This window comes from Lynx rufus, unplaced genomic scaffold (assembly GCF_022079265.1).
Source record: "Lynx rufus isolate CCGP_SWC_20201006 ecotype Redwood Valley unplaced genomic scaffold, mLynRuf1.p SCAF_5, whole genome shotgun sequence".
NCBI lineage: Eukaryota > Metazoa > Chordata > Mammalia > Carnivora > Felidae > Lynx > Lynx rufus.
In genome coordinates, this window is record NW_025814867.1 from 44,778,162 (window position 1) to 44,797,968 (window position 19,807).

The window sequence follows — 19,807 nt, forward strand, 5'->3', positions numbered from 1 at the left end:
TGGTGAGTACATGAGCTCATTAAAAACATTTTTTTAACATTCTTATAAATTGATAACAAAAAAGGCAATCTGATAAATATGCAAAGGGCATAAATAGACAATCCATGAGAGAAATATACATGGCTAAAAAAAACATGCAAATGTGCTCAATCTTGCTAGTACTAAAGAAAATGCAAATATAAAACAACAATGAAAGATCAATGAGATGATGGGGAAATAGTTACTTCCGTTAGTATTGCCATATTGAAGGACAATCTGGCAGAATTTTTCAAAATGTAAGATGTGCATTTCTGTAAAACCAATAGTTTTTCTTCTAGGTATATCTATCCTAGAGAAATGGTCAAATATATGGGCACAAATTTATTTTTGTTGCAAAAATTTATTATTTATTGCAATATTTTTTTGAAATAGCAACACCCTAGAAGCAGACTAAATATCCACCAACGGAGAGGTGATTCACAAAAAGGATAGTTTAAACATGATAGATCCACACAATGAATCCTCTGTAGCCATTTAAAAAGAGATTCATGAGCTGACATGGTAAAGGACTCCAAGACCTACTGTTTAGTGCAAAAAGCATCTTAACGGAGTAATGTGTTCCAATTGATTCCATTTCTATAAAAATTAAATTTACACACCTAGGAAAAAACCACTTAGAATATGTCCCCTTACAAACGGCATATTGTTTGTATGTAGATGTTCACTTATATACATGAGACTTGATACATACATATTCTGTGTTGTTTTTCATAATACATTCATGGTGCTCATATAATTTAGTTTTCTTTATAAGTGCTTAACTAACTTTGGCAAGAAATAAATCACTAGTGATCTGAGCATTAGTGATCCCTCCATGGAGTGGCTGGAGACCAAATGCAGTGGAGTGGGAACATGGTGGGTTCCTCCCCAGAGGCTATGCCCACCTATCTGCCTGGTCCCGTCAATACATAGGTAACCAGCCACGTTTTAAGATCTAGGAATCACTTGTTTGAGTTTTCTATCCAAAAGTGTTTCCTCAAATGTGTCTTGTCCTAGGACTTCAAGGCCAGAAGAGACTTGCAAGTCAAGCTAGTCCAATTTCTGATTTTTAAGGATGAGAAAGCTGAGGTCCAGGGAAGCTAAGCAAGTTATACCCAAGTCCCCCCCCCCCCCCCCCCGGCTATTTGGTATTTAAAAAAGTCTCTTGCAAAGTACTAGCAGGCCAACCAGGAAAGCATTCCCAGGAAATCTCTGAATGTTTGGGAACCATGAGGAAGTAACTAGGGAATTATGTGTTCAGGACAAGCATCCAGATTAGAATTCCTGCAAAGTTGCTGACAGCCATGTATGAGTGACCGGCATCCAGTGGTAAATCACCAGGATCAGGAGAATGAATCATCCCAGGCTTTGTTCTTCGTAGGACAGCACATTTTTCTCTGGCTCTCTCTGTTCTATATCAGGGGATTGTTTCCACCAGGGTCACCGGGCTGGAGGACCCACTAAATCTGGCCTCATTCCTGTTTTGGCAAGCGGCCATGGCCAGGGTGATGGAGGAGTGTTTACACATGTCAGATCCCAGGAACATTTTCTCTGTTCTGTCTGATAAAGCCCAGAGTCAGATAGGCAGTGGCGAAGAGCACTGGACGAAGTGTCTGCTTGCCGGGGGCTGGTTTCTGCTCTGTCCTGAATCCAGCTGTGGGAGCTTGAACTGATCATTTAAGGCTTTCTAAGCATGCACAATAAACAGGTTAGACGGGATTCCCTAGCTCTGCTGTGTCTGGAACCTGCTTTGGGATGAAAGTAGCTTCCAGCCTGAGTACTCCTGTTCAAAATCTGTTCTCTCAAGCAGAGTGAGCAAGAAGTACAGGTTTTATAGCCATGATTAGTGTTAGAAGCAAGTCCAGATAGAAAAAGAATCAGTTGGGGCGCCTGGGTGGCGCAGTCGGTTAAGCGCCCGACTTCAGCCGGGTCACGATCTCGCGGTCCGTGAGTTCGAGCCCCGAGTCAGGCTCTGGGCTGATGGCTCAGAGCCTGGAGCCTGTTTCCGATTCTGTGTCTCCCTCTCTCTCTGCCCCTCCCCCGTTCATGCTCTGTCTCTCTCTGTCCCCCAAAAAAATAAACAAACATTGAAAAAAAAATTTAAAAAAAAAGAAAAAGAATCAGTGTTGACATCCCCACCCTATCCAGACAGAGCAAGTAGGTTCATCTGGAGCCAGCTGTTTGTAGTGGTTACCTGGAGCACTGTGTTGAGAAGGATCTGAAGGAAAGCTGAGCTCAAGGAAGAGCGTTCTCTGACCCGTCAATGATGTCCGCCATGGGTGAGGAGGGCGAGGGCACACTGTATTTTTGCTACCCTGCACCTAATTACCATATTTCGGTTCCTACAGCCATGAACCCGTGAACCCAATACAAAGCAGGAAAATGCATGTGATAAACCTTCCTAGAAAAAAAAAATTCAGGAAGCTGGCTCATTTGGGATATAATTAACAGATAAGGGAGTGGGGAATCAGGAAGCCTGGGTTCTGTTCTTTGGCCTGTCACGAAATAACTTCTAATCTCCGAGAAAACCAGTATGTTGGGATATTGATGTGGGGATCCCTATGTTCTGGCCCTGTTGTGGGTTGAGGCATAAGAACGGCCACTAAAGGGTCTTTGGGAGCATGGGTGGTCCTGCAGCCATAGAAGTGTTTCTTATGGGCGGTTCGGCCTAGTTTTGTCTTCTTTTAATTAGTGCTATAATTGTACAACATTAAAAAAACATAAGGTGAATTACAGAGGTTTCCATTAGGATATGTAAAAAAGGGCAAAAAAGGGAGACCAAGAGAAAATTACCTGTATTCCTATCTCTCAGATCCAACATTTGACTTCTATTCCCTTGATCTGAAGAGAATCTGATGTAAATATCTTCTATGGTAACTAATAGACTCACTTTTTTTGGCTCCTGTTCAGGAAAGTGAACCACAAACCGAGCGAATGTTGTATATTAAGCATTCATTAAAGAATAATAATTAGTACAATTAGTTGGTAATAATTTCATGCTGTTTTTATTCATGACTAGGGCCAGGTGAGGGTGACACTGTTTATGCCATCATTACTTCTAAATTTGTGTATAAACTTGAGGCAAACCAGGCTCTGTTTGAAATTACATGTAGAAGTGTGTGAGAACCAGAAAGTAACACATAAAAATGAACTATTTTTAAAATTTTTATTTGATGTTGCTAAGTTATCTTATTCAATAAAATAAAATGAAAATCACTTGCAAGTGTGAAGGAAAGCCCTAGGATGGTTTTCCAAGGCAGGGTGAAATAATACTACAGTGTCTGAAACCTATTGTCAGGCTGAAATCCTGGCTCCCCCAAATGATGAGGATAATGGTTCTATTTCATAGAATTGTTAGGGTTAATTGAACTAACACATGCGTGATGGATAACTCATGTATCAACTTGACTGAGCCACATGGTGCCCAGGTATTTATTTGGTCAAACATTGTTCTGTGTGTCTGTAAGCTTGCTCTGAAAGAGCTTAACATTTGAATCAGTAAACTAAGTGAAGCAGATGGCCTTCCCTGATGTGGGTGGGTGTCCAATCCATTGAAGATCTCTCTCGCGCCCTGCCTGACTGTCTTGAAGCTGGGACATCAGTCGTCTTCTGCCTTCAGACGCAACTTGAACTAGAACTATACCCTTGGCTCTCCTGGGTCGCCTGCTTGCCAGATGCAGACCTTGGGATTTCTCAGTTTCCATAGTCATGTGAGCCAGTCTCCTTAATATTTTTTTTTTTTTTTACATATATGTGTGTATATATCCTATTGTTCCTGTTCCTCTGGAGAACTCGGACTAACAACCTGTCAAGTCCTTAGGACAGCGTCTACCATACACCAAGCACACAATAAATCTTGTTATTAAGATGCATCACGTTGAACCAAACATGATGAAGTTAATTGCTGCTGCCTGGAGGGCCCTCTGGGAAGATCCTGCTAGGACTGAGAAGAGGAGTTTTCTCCTAGGCAAGAAATACAACGCAACGACAAATCCCAGAAATTTCTCAAGTCCAGAAGATACGCTACGGAAGCTGTGGTTCTGAGACTCTCCCTCTCTCCCCCTCTCCCCCTGCACAGCACACCATTGCCAGAACACTCTTTCTAAAGCACTCTTTAAATGCTACCAGCTCATCGAGGGTGAACTCCTTCATTTATCTCACACATATGTATTGAGGTGTTGGGCTTGGCCCTGGGGATACGACAGTGAGTGAAATAACCACATCCCTGTCCAGGGAGCATACAGCCTAGGGAGGGAGCCAGACACCCATGCATACATGTACCTCTCCAGGCTCCAACTGATACAGCACAACAGCAACAACAACAAAAGAACTTGGTGTTGCGGAGGGGATTGTGGGGGAGACCCTAATTCAGAAAGACTTCCTGAAACTCCCTTTACTTCGTCCCCTCCTCATGCCAATGCACCACTTTGATTTAGGTTTGATGGGTTTAGCATAAATTCACTTATTTGACTTACGGATACTATGGGCACTCACCAAAGGGAGGTCTCTGCAAGTAGAGGAACCCAGCTTTCCGCACATGACCTCCTTTGCCCCCAAATGACCCACTCAGGCATGGAGTGACCTAGACTTAGCTTGGATTCATCTTCTAAGACCGCCTTCCTGCTCCCCTCATTCTCTCCCCTTCTTCCTCGTCCTCAGCATCACTGCACTGGAGTGTACCCACTCTGCCTTTGCCCTTGCTATTTCTGGATGTTCCCCTTCTCCCTGCTGCTCAGCCAAACTCCTCCCTGGGATCCAACCCTAAGTGCAATAGGAGAGGTAAAAAGGAGGGGCCAGCACAGGCTGAAAACTTTAAGAAACAGTCGAGGGTTTACTTTGGACCTTGAAGGATGCGTGGGATGTAGGGTTTAGCTAAGAGAAATGCGGAGAAGCAGGGCCTGGATTTGGAGAACACTGGAAGAGGTGACGGATGCTGCCAGTGACCGAAACTGAGCCATTTGAGTGGTCTGGGAGAGCCGGAGAAGGTGGACCATTAACATGGCTAGGCAAGTCAGGGTCCTATCATGAAAAAACAGGCATTGTGCCTGCCCTCAAGGAATTCTCTATTAATTGGAAATTCCAGAAGAAAAAAACAATTCTCCTTAATAACTCCTCATGCCCAGGCACAATTTGGGGCACAGCATAGTTTCCAAAGTTCAATACCAGACTGACTGGCTGAAATTCTTTTGAACTCAGTTGAGAGCCGACTCCAAACCTTTCCATCTGCTGACTCCTCCTTTGTACACGAAGACCACATTTTCCATTTGCCTTAAAACAGCTGAACATTTTTGCTGCATTACTGAGGCCACTTTAATTTATCACTTTGTTTTAAAGAACCACACCATCCAAAAATAGCACAAAATTACTCCTGTTTGAGGGTGGACGGTACTGCAGCTTTACATGAGACATGTAATCTTCCATTGATGGGGCCAGCGTGAATATAGTTGCGATTTTCTGCACGCTCTAACAGTTACAATTGGGAGCGGCTCAGTTTTTGTGCAGCAAGTTATATGTTGGTTTTTGTTTTTTGTTTTGTTTCGTGTTTTGGGTTTTTTTGTTTGTTTTTGTTTTGTTTGTTTTGCCACCAGAGCCACCAAAGGATGTCTGAGCAGCCACAGGGAGAAGCTGGGCAGCTGGGGTCCAAATTCCTCCCTTGTCCAGGCCCAGGCAGGCTCGGATATTTTAAAGAGTCGACTTCCCAAACCTTCTTTCTCCCAGCTTCCCACAATGTCATTTTGCGTCTCTACTTCTAAAACATTTGGTTTTACATTGGATTTCGTATTTTAAGTATATGAGAACATAGTTTAGGATTTCACTGAAACCTGGCAGATAAGTTAAAGGGGCAGTGTTTTGAGAAATAGAAGTCAGTGCTGGTCTCTCCAGAAATTTGGTTGGGATTAATTGTGATTTTTCTTATTTTTACGATTATAGTTTCTCCTCCCTCACCCCTTGCCTTGCACCACCCCTCCGCCCCCTGCCATGTACATAAGAGGGACTCATTTTAGTGTCTGTCTTGAAAATCACCATAATGGAATATATATGAGGATTAGGCATAGAAATGTCAGGCCTTATTAAGTCTCAGTAGTCAAACTCGCTCTTGTGTTTCCCATTACCGCTCCAGTCTTTGAGACTTTCCAGAGAGGAAGAATTCTGTGAGTCCCATAGGAAATGCAGCCCCTCCCCCAGATTTAGCAGAACCTCGCCTGGGGTCAGTCATTATTGGAAGACTGTAATGTTTTCCACTTTTGTTGACTTTTAGAAAATTCTATTTCAGAGGAGACCTTTGGGAGATTCATGTAATCAAATTCTGCCAAGGAGGGGAAAGTCTAGCTGTTAGTGTATTATTAAATGCCCTGTATAACCACGGAATCTGGGCATTCGTAATCCCTCTCCCCAAGGAGCTCAGAGAGCTTTGGATACATTACTTTCTTTTATTCATCCTCACAAGGGACACGAAAAAAATGAGGGGGCCAGACTCTAAACAGTCTTCCCGACATGCTCAGCTATCATAGTACCATGTTTATTTTCCATTCTGGACTTCTCTTAGGAGATGTGTGGAGACTTGACAAAGCTTAGAAGCAACCTAAAATAACCATTAAAGGTAGAGCCACCAGAATGTGAGCACTTGCCAGGGTTTAGAGAGACCCCTTTGGAGCAAAGCAATGACCTTGTAAGTCCACCTATGAGGAAGGAAAGGGGGCTCCTTACTTCATGGGAACAAGCACATGACTTCGGGAGCCCAGAAACGAGCTCTTGGCCCAGGATGCACCTTGCTCGAAAGGGAGGCTCTCCCACCTTCTGCTGCCAAAGACAGTGGCTGACGCATCTCCCTGGCTGTCTTCCACTTTAAAGAACGAATCAGCTGATCAGCATAGACTCACCTTCCTGTGCGCTGCCAAGAAGTATGTGGGTCAGTGGGAGGTTCTAGTTGTAGGAGAGCTGGCCCAGGATGTGAACTATGGTGACTCCATATTGCACTTTGTGGCCAGAGTGACCATGCACACACTGTCTCAGGGGAAGAGTCAGATAGTCTCTAGGCAAAAAGTAAACCTGGAAACCTCTCTTTCCTTTGGGCATCTGTATTCCCTTAGAGTGTTGGAAACCTTAACACACACACACACACACATAGCTTCCCCAGGCCTTTATTAGTCTACACCTTAGCTTTGCTCAAATCTGCTTTACAGAAAAGATTTTTTTATAATTTTTTTAATGTTTCTTTATTTTTTACAGAGAGAGAGCAGGGGAGGGAGAGAGGGAGACATAGAATCCAAAGCAGGCTTCAGGCCCTGAGCTGTCCGCACAGAGTTCAATGCAGGGCTCAATGCAGACCGCAGGATCGTGACTTGAGCCAAAGTTGGACACTTAACCAACTGAGCCACCCAGGTGCCCCTGTACCGAAAAGATTTAATGAAATGATTCCTGATGAGATTGTGTTGCTTCTCCCCAGGGTGTCTGCATTTGTAAAAGAACCAAACATGAGATCAGAGAGTAAAACTACTGTATATGAGGAATTGCAAGGCTGGTGGAAGAGGCATTTTAGACATACTACACCCCTCCCCGAGACCTAGATTATCCCAGAAGTGTGGCTGATGCCTGTTCTACCTTCTCAGAAACGTGGGACACGGAAAAGAACAGAGACCAGTGTGGAGGTTTATCACGGGTTTAGCATCCGAGTGACTTGGGCGGGTGTTCACCTTTCTAGGTGTCAGTTTGAGTCTGCAGAATGAAGGCTAGGAGGAAGCCCCAGTCCACACCATTTCTTCCACCGTCTCCTCTCTTCCTCCTCCTCCTCCACCCTCCTCTCCCTCCTCGCTCACTGTTGGGGCCACTGTATAGATAAGAGTTTCCTCCTGGCCAGCTGTGTAAGCCAGAGTGGGAAATTGTGGCCTACTCCCAAGTCATCCCAGAATTTCTATGCAGGTTGAATTAGGAAGCAACAGTCTGGTGGAAGGGGTGGAGTTGGAATGCGTTGTGCTTTACGTAGGATGGTGTCCTCCCTGCCCGCACCCAAGCTGTGCGTTGGCTCCAATACTTACCAGCTGATCCCCAGGATACCTTATAGTCTGGAGTTTCAGGATTCAAAATGTCAGCCTCAACTCTGGGGTCTGACCCACCAGCTGCTTCAGGTTGCCTCTCTCTCCAGCCCTTCTGTGCTCTCTGCCTTCCCTCCTCTCCTGCTCTGCTTTCCCAGGTCAAGCAGGCTACAGAAATGCAGTCCCCTTCGGGCCCCAGCTGTTTGCCTGCCGGCCATCTCTGTGTCACAGAGTTGGGAGCGGGAAACCCTTCACATCCCAGCAGCCCTGACAGAGGCGTGAGGATGGGCAGGGCTGCTGCTGGGAAGGGAATAACTGAACCGGTTGTGTGGGAGCAACGTGCCTGAGAGATAGCAGGCAGGGCATGGGTGAAAATGCTAATAAAAATTTAAAATAGAACCTGCAGAACAGGTACTGCTCTTCTTGAGTCCGTTGGAGCCTACTGCCGAGATCAGAATGATCCCCATGGATGTCATGAGAGTGAGGAAGGCCACAGAGGGGACTGACCGATGCTGGCAACCGTGTGTGTTATTATAACCTTTTTGCAATGTTATTCTTCGTCTGGACACCTGGTTCCATCTCAGATGCTATCCAGATGATTCGTAATCTAATGTCGGCTTCAACACACATTTAAAGGTAACTAGACCAAGCGTACATTATGTCAGGAGCTGCTCACCTGGAGGCCCCGCAGTTCAGGTCACCTGTATTGTCTCTGGGCAACATGCTAACCATGCTACCAGAAGCTGAAGACACACGGTGACCACAGTGAGTTCCTTCCCTCCCCTCAGGGGCCGGGTGTACAGGCAGGCGATTTTAAAATGATCTGGGATGGAGCAGGAGCCAAGAGAGCAGGGAGGAGGGGCCCACTTACTGCAAGAGAGCGGGAGCGGTGGGGCCTGGCCTTGGAAGATAGAATTCGAGGCCGGGCTTGCAGGATGAAAGGAGTTACCCAGGTGAGAGGGAGGAAGCGAAGGGCATTCCCAGCAGGGGGAGCTCTCCTTTTGTGCATTGGACCGAACTCAGGTGGGAGATGGAAAGGGGAAAGGAAGCGATCAGCGAGCGGGAAGAAAAGGGATTGATTGCATCCTCTGACTTCTCTATTCTTCTCACTCAGCCCTGATTCCTGCAGAGGGCAAGGGCACACCGAAGGAGGGTTTTTAGCAGCTTAAAAGAGGTAGAATAATATTGGAATACAGTTTCTAAATAGCAACTAAACCAACAAAAACGCAACCTGCAAACAACATGAATGTCCATGCATGGAAAACTAGTTACACAAATACGGTATACCCAGCTACCTTATGGACTGCATGTAGTCATTAAAAAGAATAAGATCTAAGGGCGCCTGGGTGACTCAGTCACCTAAGTGTCTGACTTTGACTCACGTCATGACCTCATGGTTCATGGATTCGAGCCCTGTGTTGGGCTCTGTGCTGACAGCTCAAAGCCTGGAGCCTGCTTCAGATTCTGTGTCTCCCTCTCTCTGTGCCCCTCCCCCATTCACGCTCTCTCTCTCTCTCTCTCTCTCTCTCTCTCAAAAATGAATACAAACATTAAAAAATCTAAAAGAATAAGATAGCTCTCTGTGTGCAAACACAGAGATCTAAGAAACACTGTTAATAAAAAAGGAACATAAAAATATGCATAATTCTAACAGGTTCCCATTTATGTAAAGAGATATGTGTTTTATTTACATTTATGTGTTTTCTGTGTACTTACCTATATATAGAAAAAGGTTCTAGAAAGATACTCGACTTCTGGGGAGGGGAGTGGGGTTGGAAGATGGCAAAAGAAAAAGGACTTTTTTATTTAATTCACTTCTGTATTATTTATATTTTTACATGAGCATGTATTGGGTAACTTTTTCTTTCCAGTGGGAGAAAAAGCAACTGAATCAAAAGCCCAAGTTCTTCCAAGAAGTCCCAGAAAGTGGTCTTTACTCCTTCCCATCATTCCCCAACATCACCTAAATCCAGGAGAAACTGAGATGCCCCAGAAGCTCACCTCTGCAAGTGCCATCATGAATAATGCCAACACCAAGAATCTGAGTAAGCAGTGTCCTAGGAGTACTGGACTTGTTTGCAGGCATCCTTATTGCTGAAGGGAGAGGGTTTATTTGATTTACTCTCAGGAGTTATTTTCCTAGTATTAAGTCACTCTAGGGAGACTTTTTGTGATTACCTATGAGTAAATAAAAAAGTGAAATTGCAATGAAAATAAATCATTAATCAACTTTAATGCTGACCTAAAAAATATAACCTAAATTCTAACATGAATGTAAATTATGTGTCAGAGGCTACTGGACCCAAGGATAATATTAAATGTCTCCTCTTAAAAAGAAGAAGAAAAAAAAAAGCACCTGGGTGGCTCAGTTTGTTAAGCGTCTGACTTTGGCTAAGGTCACGATCTCATGATTCGTGGGTTTGAGCCCCGCTTTGGGCTCTGTGCTGTCAGCTCAGAGCCTGGAGCCTGCTTCGGGTTCTGTGTCTCTCCCTCTTTTCTCTCTGCCACTCCCCTTCTCACATTCTGTCCCTCTCTCTCTCAGAAATAAACATTAAAAAAAATTTTTAATGTCTCCTCTTACCCAGTTCCCACCCCTACCCATATACCCCATGATTTCATTTGACCTGGTATAAAACCAACCACAAAACAGAAGTATCTACCACTGACAATGCTTCAATAATATACTGTTAGAGTACTTCCACCAACACCTGGTGGGCATAGGGGGTCATTTACCTCTTTGAAATCTCCCTGCAGAAGCCTGTAGAAAATTTCAAGGGTGGGTGCTGTGTCAAATAAACCCAACCAGACTGTGAGGAGTCCCTGATTATCTGCGAGATTCTTTTCCTGGACCTCTGGTTCAAGTCAGATCTAGAAAGAGCCTCTGGCCTTCTTAACCCTCAATTTGCCAGGGATAGAAAATGGCCGTCAGTAACAGAACTTCCTCCTGACTCTAGAAACAGGAGGCTGCAGGGTATGATGGCTTTGCCATTGTTTAGTTCTGTAGGTCAGGTCACTTAACCTGCTTAAGCCCCCATTTCCGCACATCCACACAGTTTCTATGCCAGAGAATGTGTTTAAGCCGTGTGTGACCCTCGAGGGAAACACTCTGAAAGTAGAAGAGATTCTCTACTGGCGGCAGAGAGCCTGGCAGTCACACACCAGAGCAAAGCAATCTGTGTAGAACTGTTTTCTTTTGCATAAAGTGTTCTCTAAATGAAGCACTAGGGGTAAGAATGTTGCCCCTCCTAAGCCTGGAGATCCCCAAGTCCAAAGTTGTTGAAGTCGGAGGTTTGTAACTGGGATCCGAGGACATAATTCAGAGGGCTCTTCAATTAGTTGGATGCGGGGCACAAAAATCCGTCTCCGTTTTTACCAACCTCTTTCTGAAACTCCGTAACTCTTTTTATATGTGCTCACAAACCACAGCAGTGTTAGTGGTCGGTACCTGTGACTCAGACACCAATAGAAATTACAGATAATTTTAGGGCGCCTGGCTGGCTCAGTCGGTTGAGCTTCCGACTTCGGCTCAGGTCATGATCTCATGGTCCGTGAGTTCGAGCCGCGTCGGGCTCTGCTGACAGCTCAGAGCCTGGAGCCTGCTTCACATTCTGGTGTCTCCCTCTCTCTCTGACCCTCCCCCATTCATGCTCTGTCTCTGTCTCAAAAATAAACATTAAAAAAAAATTAAAGAAATTACAGATAATTTTATAGAACATGACAATTGTCCCAGACCTCTCAGAATATTTGCTCTCTTCTCTAGTCCAGAATTGTGGCAGTTATTCAACCTGCAGTTAGGTCTTGTTTACTGCTTAATAAAGCGCATATGGGGCACCTGGGTGGCTCAGTCGGTTAAGTGTCCAACTCTTGGTTTTGGCTCAGGTCATGATCTCCCAATTTGTGGGTTCGAGCCCTGCATTGGGCTCTGTGCTGATGGCACAGAGCCTGCTTGGGATTCTGTCTCCCTCTCGCTCTGACCCTACCCTGTTCGTGCTCGCTCTTGCTGTCTCTCAAAAATAAACATTAAGAAAATTTTCTAAAAAGCACATACGTTATTGTATCACCGATTTTAAAAAATATTCCAATAACGATTTCAATACAACCAGATTCCTGTATGACCCATGTGTTTTCTTTTACTGTTTTATTTAAAGACCATATTCTGAGAGGGCTCTCCATTAACTTCACCAGACTGCCAAAGTGGTCCATGCCCAATAAAGATTAAGAACCTCTGCTCTAAGTGGGGTTAGAATGGGGCTTGTAAATGTTCCTAAAGGTCTGTGTCAATGTCACTTTATTTACACATTCCTGAGATTCAGCCTCGAGCTCATTGAGCTCTTCCTAACCAAATATGCTGAGGAAGAAGCTGCATCTGTATAAACATCATCCAACTAAAGTGTCAGGTTTCCTCCTCTTCTTCGCAGTTGTTTGAAGCCAACAGCTAATGGCATCAGAAGGATCAAATATCCTGGATAGCTGCATGAAGAGAGAGGAACGTCTATGGAATTACAACCCAGGCATTTCGTTTTAACTCTGCTAACTTGTTTGCTTCGCCTAGAATTAAGCACAACCAATAAGTGTTCGGAAAATGAAAGAATAAGTCACAAACTCATAAGTTGCTGGTTTAATTTCCTCCACGGGGAATTAGGGCATAACCTAATACCTGCTTAACACTTTGATTATGAAGAGTCACGCTTCGGCTCTAGACCAGGCATGACAAATGGATTTTACCCTGACCTGATCAAGTTACCGTTGAGTTAGGAAGGGTTCTGAGGCCATCTCCAGGCTTAAGGAGGGAAAAGGTGCTGTGGTTGATTGCCGATGTCTGCTATGGTAAGAGGATGTAGCTACGTGTGCGTGTCATGTGGTTATCCTGAGTCGGGTTTTGACTGCTACCAATGTCCACCTTTACTTTAGACCCAGATAGAAATACATTCTTGAACATTCCTTTGGTGTCCCCTCTCTGAAGAGAGAGGGGAACCTCCATTCCTACAACTATTTTGCCAACTGATTTAAGTTGATGAACAAAAACGGGGCTCCTGGGTGGCTCAGTCGATTGGCTGTCTGATTTCAGCTCAGGCTATGATCTCACAGTGCGTGGGTTCCAGCCCTGCATCAGGCTCTGTGCTGACAGCTCAGAGCCTGGAGCCTGCTTCGGATTCTGTGTCTCCCTCTCTCTCTGGCCCTCCCCCACTCGTGCTCTGTCTCTCTCTCTCTCCCAAAAATGAATAAATGTTAAAAAAAAATTTTTTAATTAAAAAATAATAAAAATGATGAACAAAAGAGCATTAAATACAACAAGACATTGCATAAAACCGTCTGGGATGCCCCAAAACAATAGACCACAATTGATAAAGGGAATTTATTTAAAATAATTAATTTGAAAGCAAATGTGATTTCTGTGCTTCCCTCCTACTTATGGCTATCATAAAGTTTGATCCTCTCACTTTTGTTCAGAAACACTTCCCCAAATCTAATGCATACTGACTCCATTTCCTTGGCTTTGTTTCTTCTGTAGGCCATGATGGGTAAGGTTAAAGCCACCTTGCATTTACAGAGGCCTCTGGTTTTTGCAAAGCTGTTTTAAAACACTCTCTCCTGAGGCATCTCTTAGCAGGTAGGAAAGCTCGGTTGTCATCATTATTCCCATTTTACAGATAAAGAAACTGGGGCTCCAAGAATTCAGGTGACTTTCCCAGAATCTTTTTGTCAGCTCGGTGCTCTCTGAACAAGCTGTTACCTTCTAGTGTCTGTTTGCTTATATCAGGGTCTCCTAAAGAAAGGGAATCTTTTAAAAGGAGAAAGAAAACAAACCAACATTCCTATCTGATGAAAATCTAGTGTCCTCTACTTATCAACTCTTCCCATGTTGGCCAGGCTAGAGGTGACACTTCTGGTTTTCTTTATCTTTCCTCCTATTTTAACAGATTTTAAGGAATCTGTTTAACAATTTCCACTTCCTGCTGCCACCAGTCCAATTTCAACTAATGGGCTCCCAAGCCAGGATTTTAGTACAGCTCATCAGGCATCCTAGTTTGTGATTTTTGTTACTTTTTTGGTTTGTTTGGCTTTGTTTTTTATTAGAAATGATGAGATCGTCAATTTGTCCGCCATGGAAGTATTGACTGGCTGGGAAGGGCTGTTAGTTTCTGCCAGTTAAAATACTCAAGGAAAGAAGATGGGTTGGGTTTGCCGGATTGCCTTAAATGAAACTGATTGGGGTGGTAGTTCACCAAGTAATTCATGGTTCCTAGTAATCTTATTAGACCAGTGGTTGGGACCCCTGGCCCACATTTTGTCCCAGCAACTAGCACAGCCCTCTGGTCTCCTTTTACCCTCTCCATAGCCTTGGGCTCCAGCTGCAGGAGAGAAGCATTCCATGTTTCTTCTGATCTCATACCTGCACTTGTGCACCAAACATGAGCCAGTCACCCTCAAGGAACTTACAAGAGACAGACGAGTTAAAGGGTTCTCCTAATTTAAAATGAAGAACTCTACGGATGCGTTCAATGCCCCAGTCTTTGGGGCTCAGGGAAAAATCTCCTGGAGGAAGGGTCATTAAGCTAAAACCTTTAAAGAAGTGAGGAAAGTTGCATAAAAGGTGAGAAAAGGCAAAAGAGTGAGTTCAGCGAAGAGGGTGAGGCTCTGGAACAGAGAATGTAAGCTATGGGGTGGAGGTGGGGAAATGGGAGCAAGACTGGGGAAGTAAAAGTAAGCAAGGACCAAGATTAAAAATGTATCAAAATCATGCTAAGAATTTCAGGCCATATCCTGAGAGCAATGGGAAGCTGCTTTAATATTACTTTATAATGTCTGCTTTGGTTGCTCTATGGAGTTGAGGGGAATCAGACTGCAAGCAGGGAGAGCAGCCTTAATCCAGATGAAGTGTCCTAATAGCCTGAAATACAGTAGAGAGCGTGGAGATGAAGAAAAAAGAACTCAGGACTCAACAGGTCAATATCCCAATGTTGTAGGCAGTTCTCTCAGCTCCCCTTCATTAGGTTACCATTTTGATGTTGTTGACTTTGAGCTGTTTTCCCTCATCAGGGACTGAGCCTAGAGAAGTTCCCTAGTTCGTAAGAACAGTGGTTGGTTAAGCCCTGTGAATCTGCAGAAGGGTTCTTTTAAGGGTCTCAAGTGAAATGACCAAGTCCAGGGTTTGTAACTGTTTTTCATTACAGCCACGAGTTCTGATGGTAGAGGCTGTGAGACAGGTGTTGGAAGTTGACTTGAGGACATGCCAGGAAGTAAGGAAGCAGAGGAAACCATCTTGACAGAGACAAAGGCGAGCTTCATGGAACACTAAATGTTCCTCTAGACCCCACAGTAACCCAAGAGGCTCAAAGCAGTCTGGTAGCTGGCATTTCTCTGCCTCTGCTTTTATGCCATAACCAACTACCAAATCCCTGAGTACCTCACAGCTTCTACTGCTTATGGCTTCTGCTTACTACCTATTGTGTGTTGACCTCAATCTCCACAACTTGGCGATCCTAAACCTATATCTTTCCAGGATCTCCAAAGATAAGAGATCAACTTCCCTGATAGTTCAAGCAGAAAACTTCTAGAGAGAATTATTATTAGTTCTTTTAGGTCACATGCCTATCCCTGCACCAATCATTGAGGTTAGGGGGATAGGACACACATGTTGCCAGAGATTTAGAGCCCTATCTCAGCCACATGTTGGAGGGGGGTAGTCTCCAAGAAAGTGGCGACCCATTAGCAACCTGAAGTAATATTTCCAAAAAGAAAAAAGTGCCCTTGGCAGGTACTTTGGGGTTCATACCCTGTCCTGAAGATGATATTTTCCTAAATATAAGTAAATGCTTTCACAATTTCAAGTTTTAATTTCTTCTGCTAGAAGATAAGAATGTGTCAGGTTGAATGTTAGCTGGTTTTTAGTCTCAAATCTGTAGAACCTTCATAGGACTTTGGGGTGTGTGCAGAAAGGAACAGAACAAAGAAAACCTATTACACACTTTTTCTCCATCAAGCGTCTTTTAGTAACAAACAGTACCAGTTGTGTTTCTTTGGTTGCAAGCAACAGAAATCAATACCGGCAAATCTAAGCAAAGTAAAATTATTGGGAGAATACTGAAAGGAAACAGGTTATCTTTGGGGGCTTTGAAACCGGAATCGTGGGACTGGCAAGCCTTTATAGAAGGAGCAGTATGTCAGAGCATGCCACTGGGATGAAAGAGTTCCAGATGCTCAGGTAGATGGTGAAATTATAAAGCAAAGCAAGAAAATCATTTTCACGAAAGTTGGGATAATAGTTACCTCGAGAAGTAAAAATAGGATTAGCCTATTTAGAAGTAAAAATAGGATAGGGCCCAGTGCAAAATGCAGAATCATTTCTTCAAAGATTATAGAGTTTCAAGATGGCAACCGCAGAGCATTAAAGGAAGCCCCGGACGATTCTGAGCATGAAGTCTTGTGTGGCTGCACAGGTTGCAACTCCCATGGAGCCATCCCTGAGCGAGGAAGAGGGTTTCAATTGGTGAGGGGCACATAGAAGGCTTCAGGAGGCAAAAAATCCTGACAGTGGTGCTACATGACACTTGGCTTTCAATTATTTGTAAACCTTTCATATGGTTTTATGCACTCTTCCCGGAGTGTTGTTAATATTTCACAATTAAAAAATAAGACCCTACCTCCTGTCCTGTGTCAATCCTACAACATTCAATACACTAGGGGAAAGAGTCTGAGGGGCCACGTTCGGACTGCTGGCTGCCACAGAGGAATAGTCATCGAATAATAGGAACAAAAAGAGAAGGCAAGCAAGATCAAGATGAAGAAGAATGACAAGTATTTAGCAGTTACTCCATGTTTTAGATGCTATTCTGAATTCTCTCTTTACACATTTGTTATTACCCTAGGAGACAGGGACCTCCCCTTTCAGCTTCCAGAGTGGACAGTGGCTGCTTGAACTTACAGACTGCTAAAGTCTCATGCTGTGAGAGAGAGAGAATTCCCTAAAAGGGAAGTTGGGATACAGCATTGTCATGGGTAGCTGAGAAATGCCAAAATCCACCACGCACATCAAATAAGAAAAGAGGGCTTTACTACAGGCTATTCTTTTTTGCGTGTAACAACCATTTGTTGGTTTCCAAAGTTGAATGCCCTCTGCTAGCTAACAGAGAAAAAAGTTGAACAAGACCGTGACCTTCAAGTGACTATAATATATCACTAAGAAAAGAGGAGGTGGGGGGGAGGGAAAAACACCTCTAAGGAAAATTCACTTACACAGAAAGAATGTATGAGTGTTGGGCATGTCCGGGGCCATCAGTATCACACACGTTGCATTCCCAAGGTAGCTTCAGCCCTGCAGAGATGGACTCAGAGACCTAACCCCTGTAAGATGCCATCTCTTCCACAATGCATCTGCCCTCAGAGTTAACCTGGCCACAGACATCACTGCTTTCTTGCCAAGACTGGAACAGCTGAGGAGCACGACTATACACATTAGATTCACGGACATGCAAGGCTGCCAAGCAGGGGGCTCATGAAGAGGGAGAAATCTGGAAATGCCATTAGCAACAGATGCAGCCCAGCATGCATGTCTGGGGAGGCTGGCTACGGCCCTTGGGACCAAGGCAGATTCATCTTGGATCATGACAGCCACTCCAGACCAACCTGAAAATAGTGTGAGGGGGAGACGTGTCACACAGAAGGAGCCGGCAAAGCCGGGCAGCCAGCAGCCATCCACATGCCCCAGAGCAGAGCAAAGAGGCCAGTTGTTGGACACAAGGGTTCAAGGCCTTGGAGGCTCTCTGACCTAATGTTTGAATTAGGAACCTGAGATCCTCCCTCTACCATTTCGCCTTGGGCAAGTTACTTCACCTCTCTCTGCCTTGTTTCCCATCTGCAAAATGGGGATGACCCATTCTAGGGTGGTTAGGACCAAATGAGGGGATACATATACGATGGCCATGGTGACTACTGTTAATTTTGTCCTACATAAAATGGGGGAATGAATGAAAAGATCTCTAAGTCCCTTTCTAATTGTAATATTCTGTGACAATCTTAAAGCAAAAGTACTCATGACTTTGAATTTCTATTAACAGAAATAATGTTCGATTGAAGGCACTATCTCTGTGTGTATTTTCACTTCTGTTTTTCTGCCTATTAAAAATCTCTGATGATATTCACGTCCTGGCTCATGCAAAAGACAACTATTTTAACCTAACCGCTGTGACATTTATAATTGGTGCAGCCAAATGTTGAATAGGAAGGAAAACTTGGAAACTTAATCTGTCTATTTTTAATCGGTCCTACCTTTGACAGAGAGTTCATTCAGGAAGGGCTGAATTGAGGCCGAAAGGGGCACACATAAATGTGAAGATGGTCACATGACAGGAGAATTCTAGATTTAGAAGTTCAACGTGGAGATTATACTTGCTGAAAATATTCTTAATGTATATTTTAGTGGTACATTGCTAACATTCTTTCCATATTTCCTAACCTCAGCTATTCCCTTTCCTCCACTGTGGTTAAGGGTAAAATTCAGGAACGGATAACTTTGAGAGAACTGAGGAGACAGGACTTTGCCTGTGGTCAGAAAAAAAAAAAATCAAAAAGGGAAATTTCAGTTGCTTCGAAGCTGGTTTGTGAGAAGTCGGCGCAGGGGAAGGCAGAGGGAGGAGGCCTCTCTGGGGGCCCAGCTGAGGCTCCGGCTCCCCATTTGTCTTAATTTGGCTTGTGGTTCTACAGGCCCAGGGAAAACACAGACTTGCACTAATGTAGCCCAGGCAAAATATTGGAAGGGAAAAAGCTTAGACATTTTGTACCAACTACAGAAAATAAAAGCATTAAAGCACAAAAGCAAATGAGGCTTTCCTGATGGAGGTGCTGTGATTCCTCAAAGCCAATAAAAGAGTGCTCAGATATCCTCAAAGAAACTTGACTGTTTATTGTGGTGTCACATTTATGACCCACATAAGTAGCAGTCAACTAATATCATTATAAAACTCTGATTTATAGGCACTTATATTGGATTTTTCCTCCTACTGGGACCTCAAATTTGACAGGACCACGTCCCTATTTGCATGAGGAATTCCTGTTGTGACTGGGGACTGTGGATATCCAGTGGCCAAGATGGTTACTGTTGATGACAGTTTTACATATCCCATTTTTTTCAGGGGGCAAAAGTCACATGCATATGGTCGGATTCTTGGTAGGGGGTTCTTTCAATTTCCATTATGTTGATACAAAGAATTTCCCTGGAAAAGGATCTCTAATAAAATTATGAATAAATCACTTGGGCTGATCCCAGATGCAGAAACCGATGGGATGAATTTTTAGAAGTTGAAACCTCTAGATTTTTCAGCAAGATTTTGGTCAATTCGTTTTTTAAAAACAGCAAACCGCAAATTGGTCTTGGGAATCGTGTAGATCGGGATCTGTGAGGCAGGGGACTAGGAAAAGATGACGACAACAATCCAGCAAATGGTTGAGTTCTGCCCCCCACCCCCACCCCCACCCCACCCCACCCCCACCCCACCCCCACCCGCCAAAGGAACAACCACTCTTTCAGAGCCAACTCCTGACTTCAGGGCTCCCACAGTCCCGCTCTCTGAAAGCCCTGTAAAAAAGCTAGGGGGGCGGAAGGCAATCATTTTAAAGAGATCACATTCAGTTTTATTAAAAAACCAAAACAGCTGGGGCATTGATTTGCAAGCTCTGTAATGCCATTGGTATGCCTGACCTGGCCAAGATATTAAAAAGATATTTAAGGAAATGTCAGTAAGTGTCTCAGGCACAAG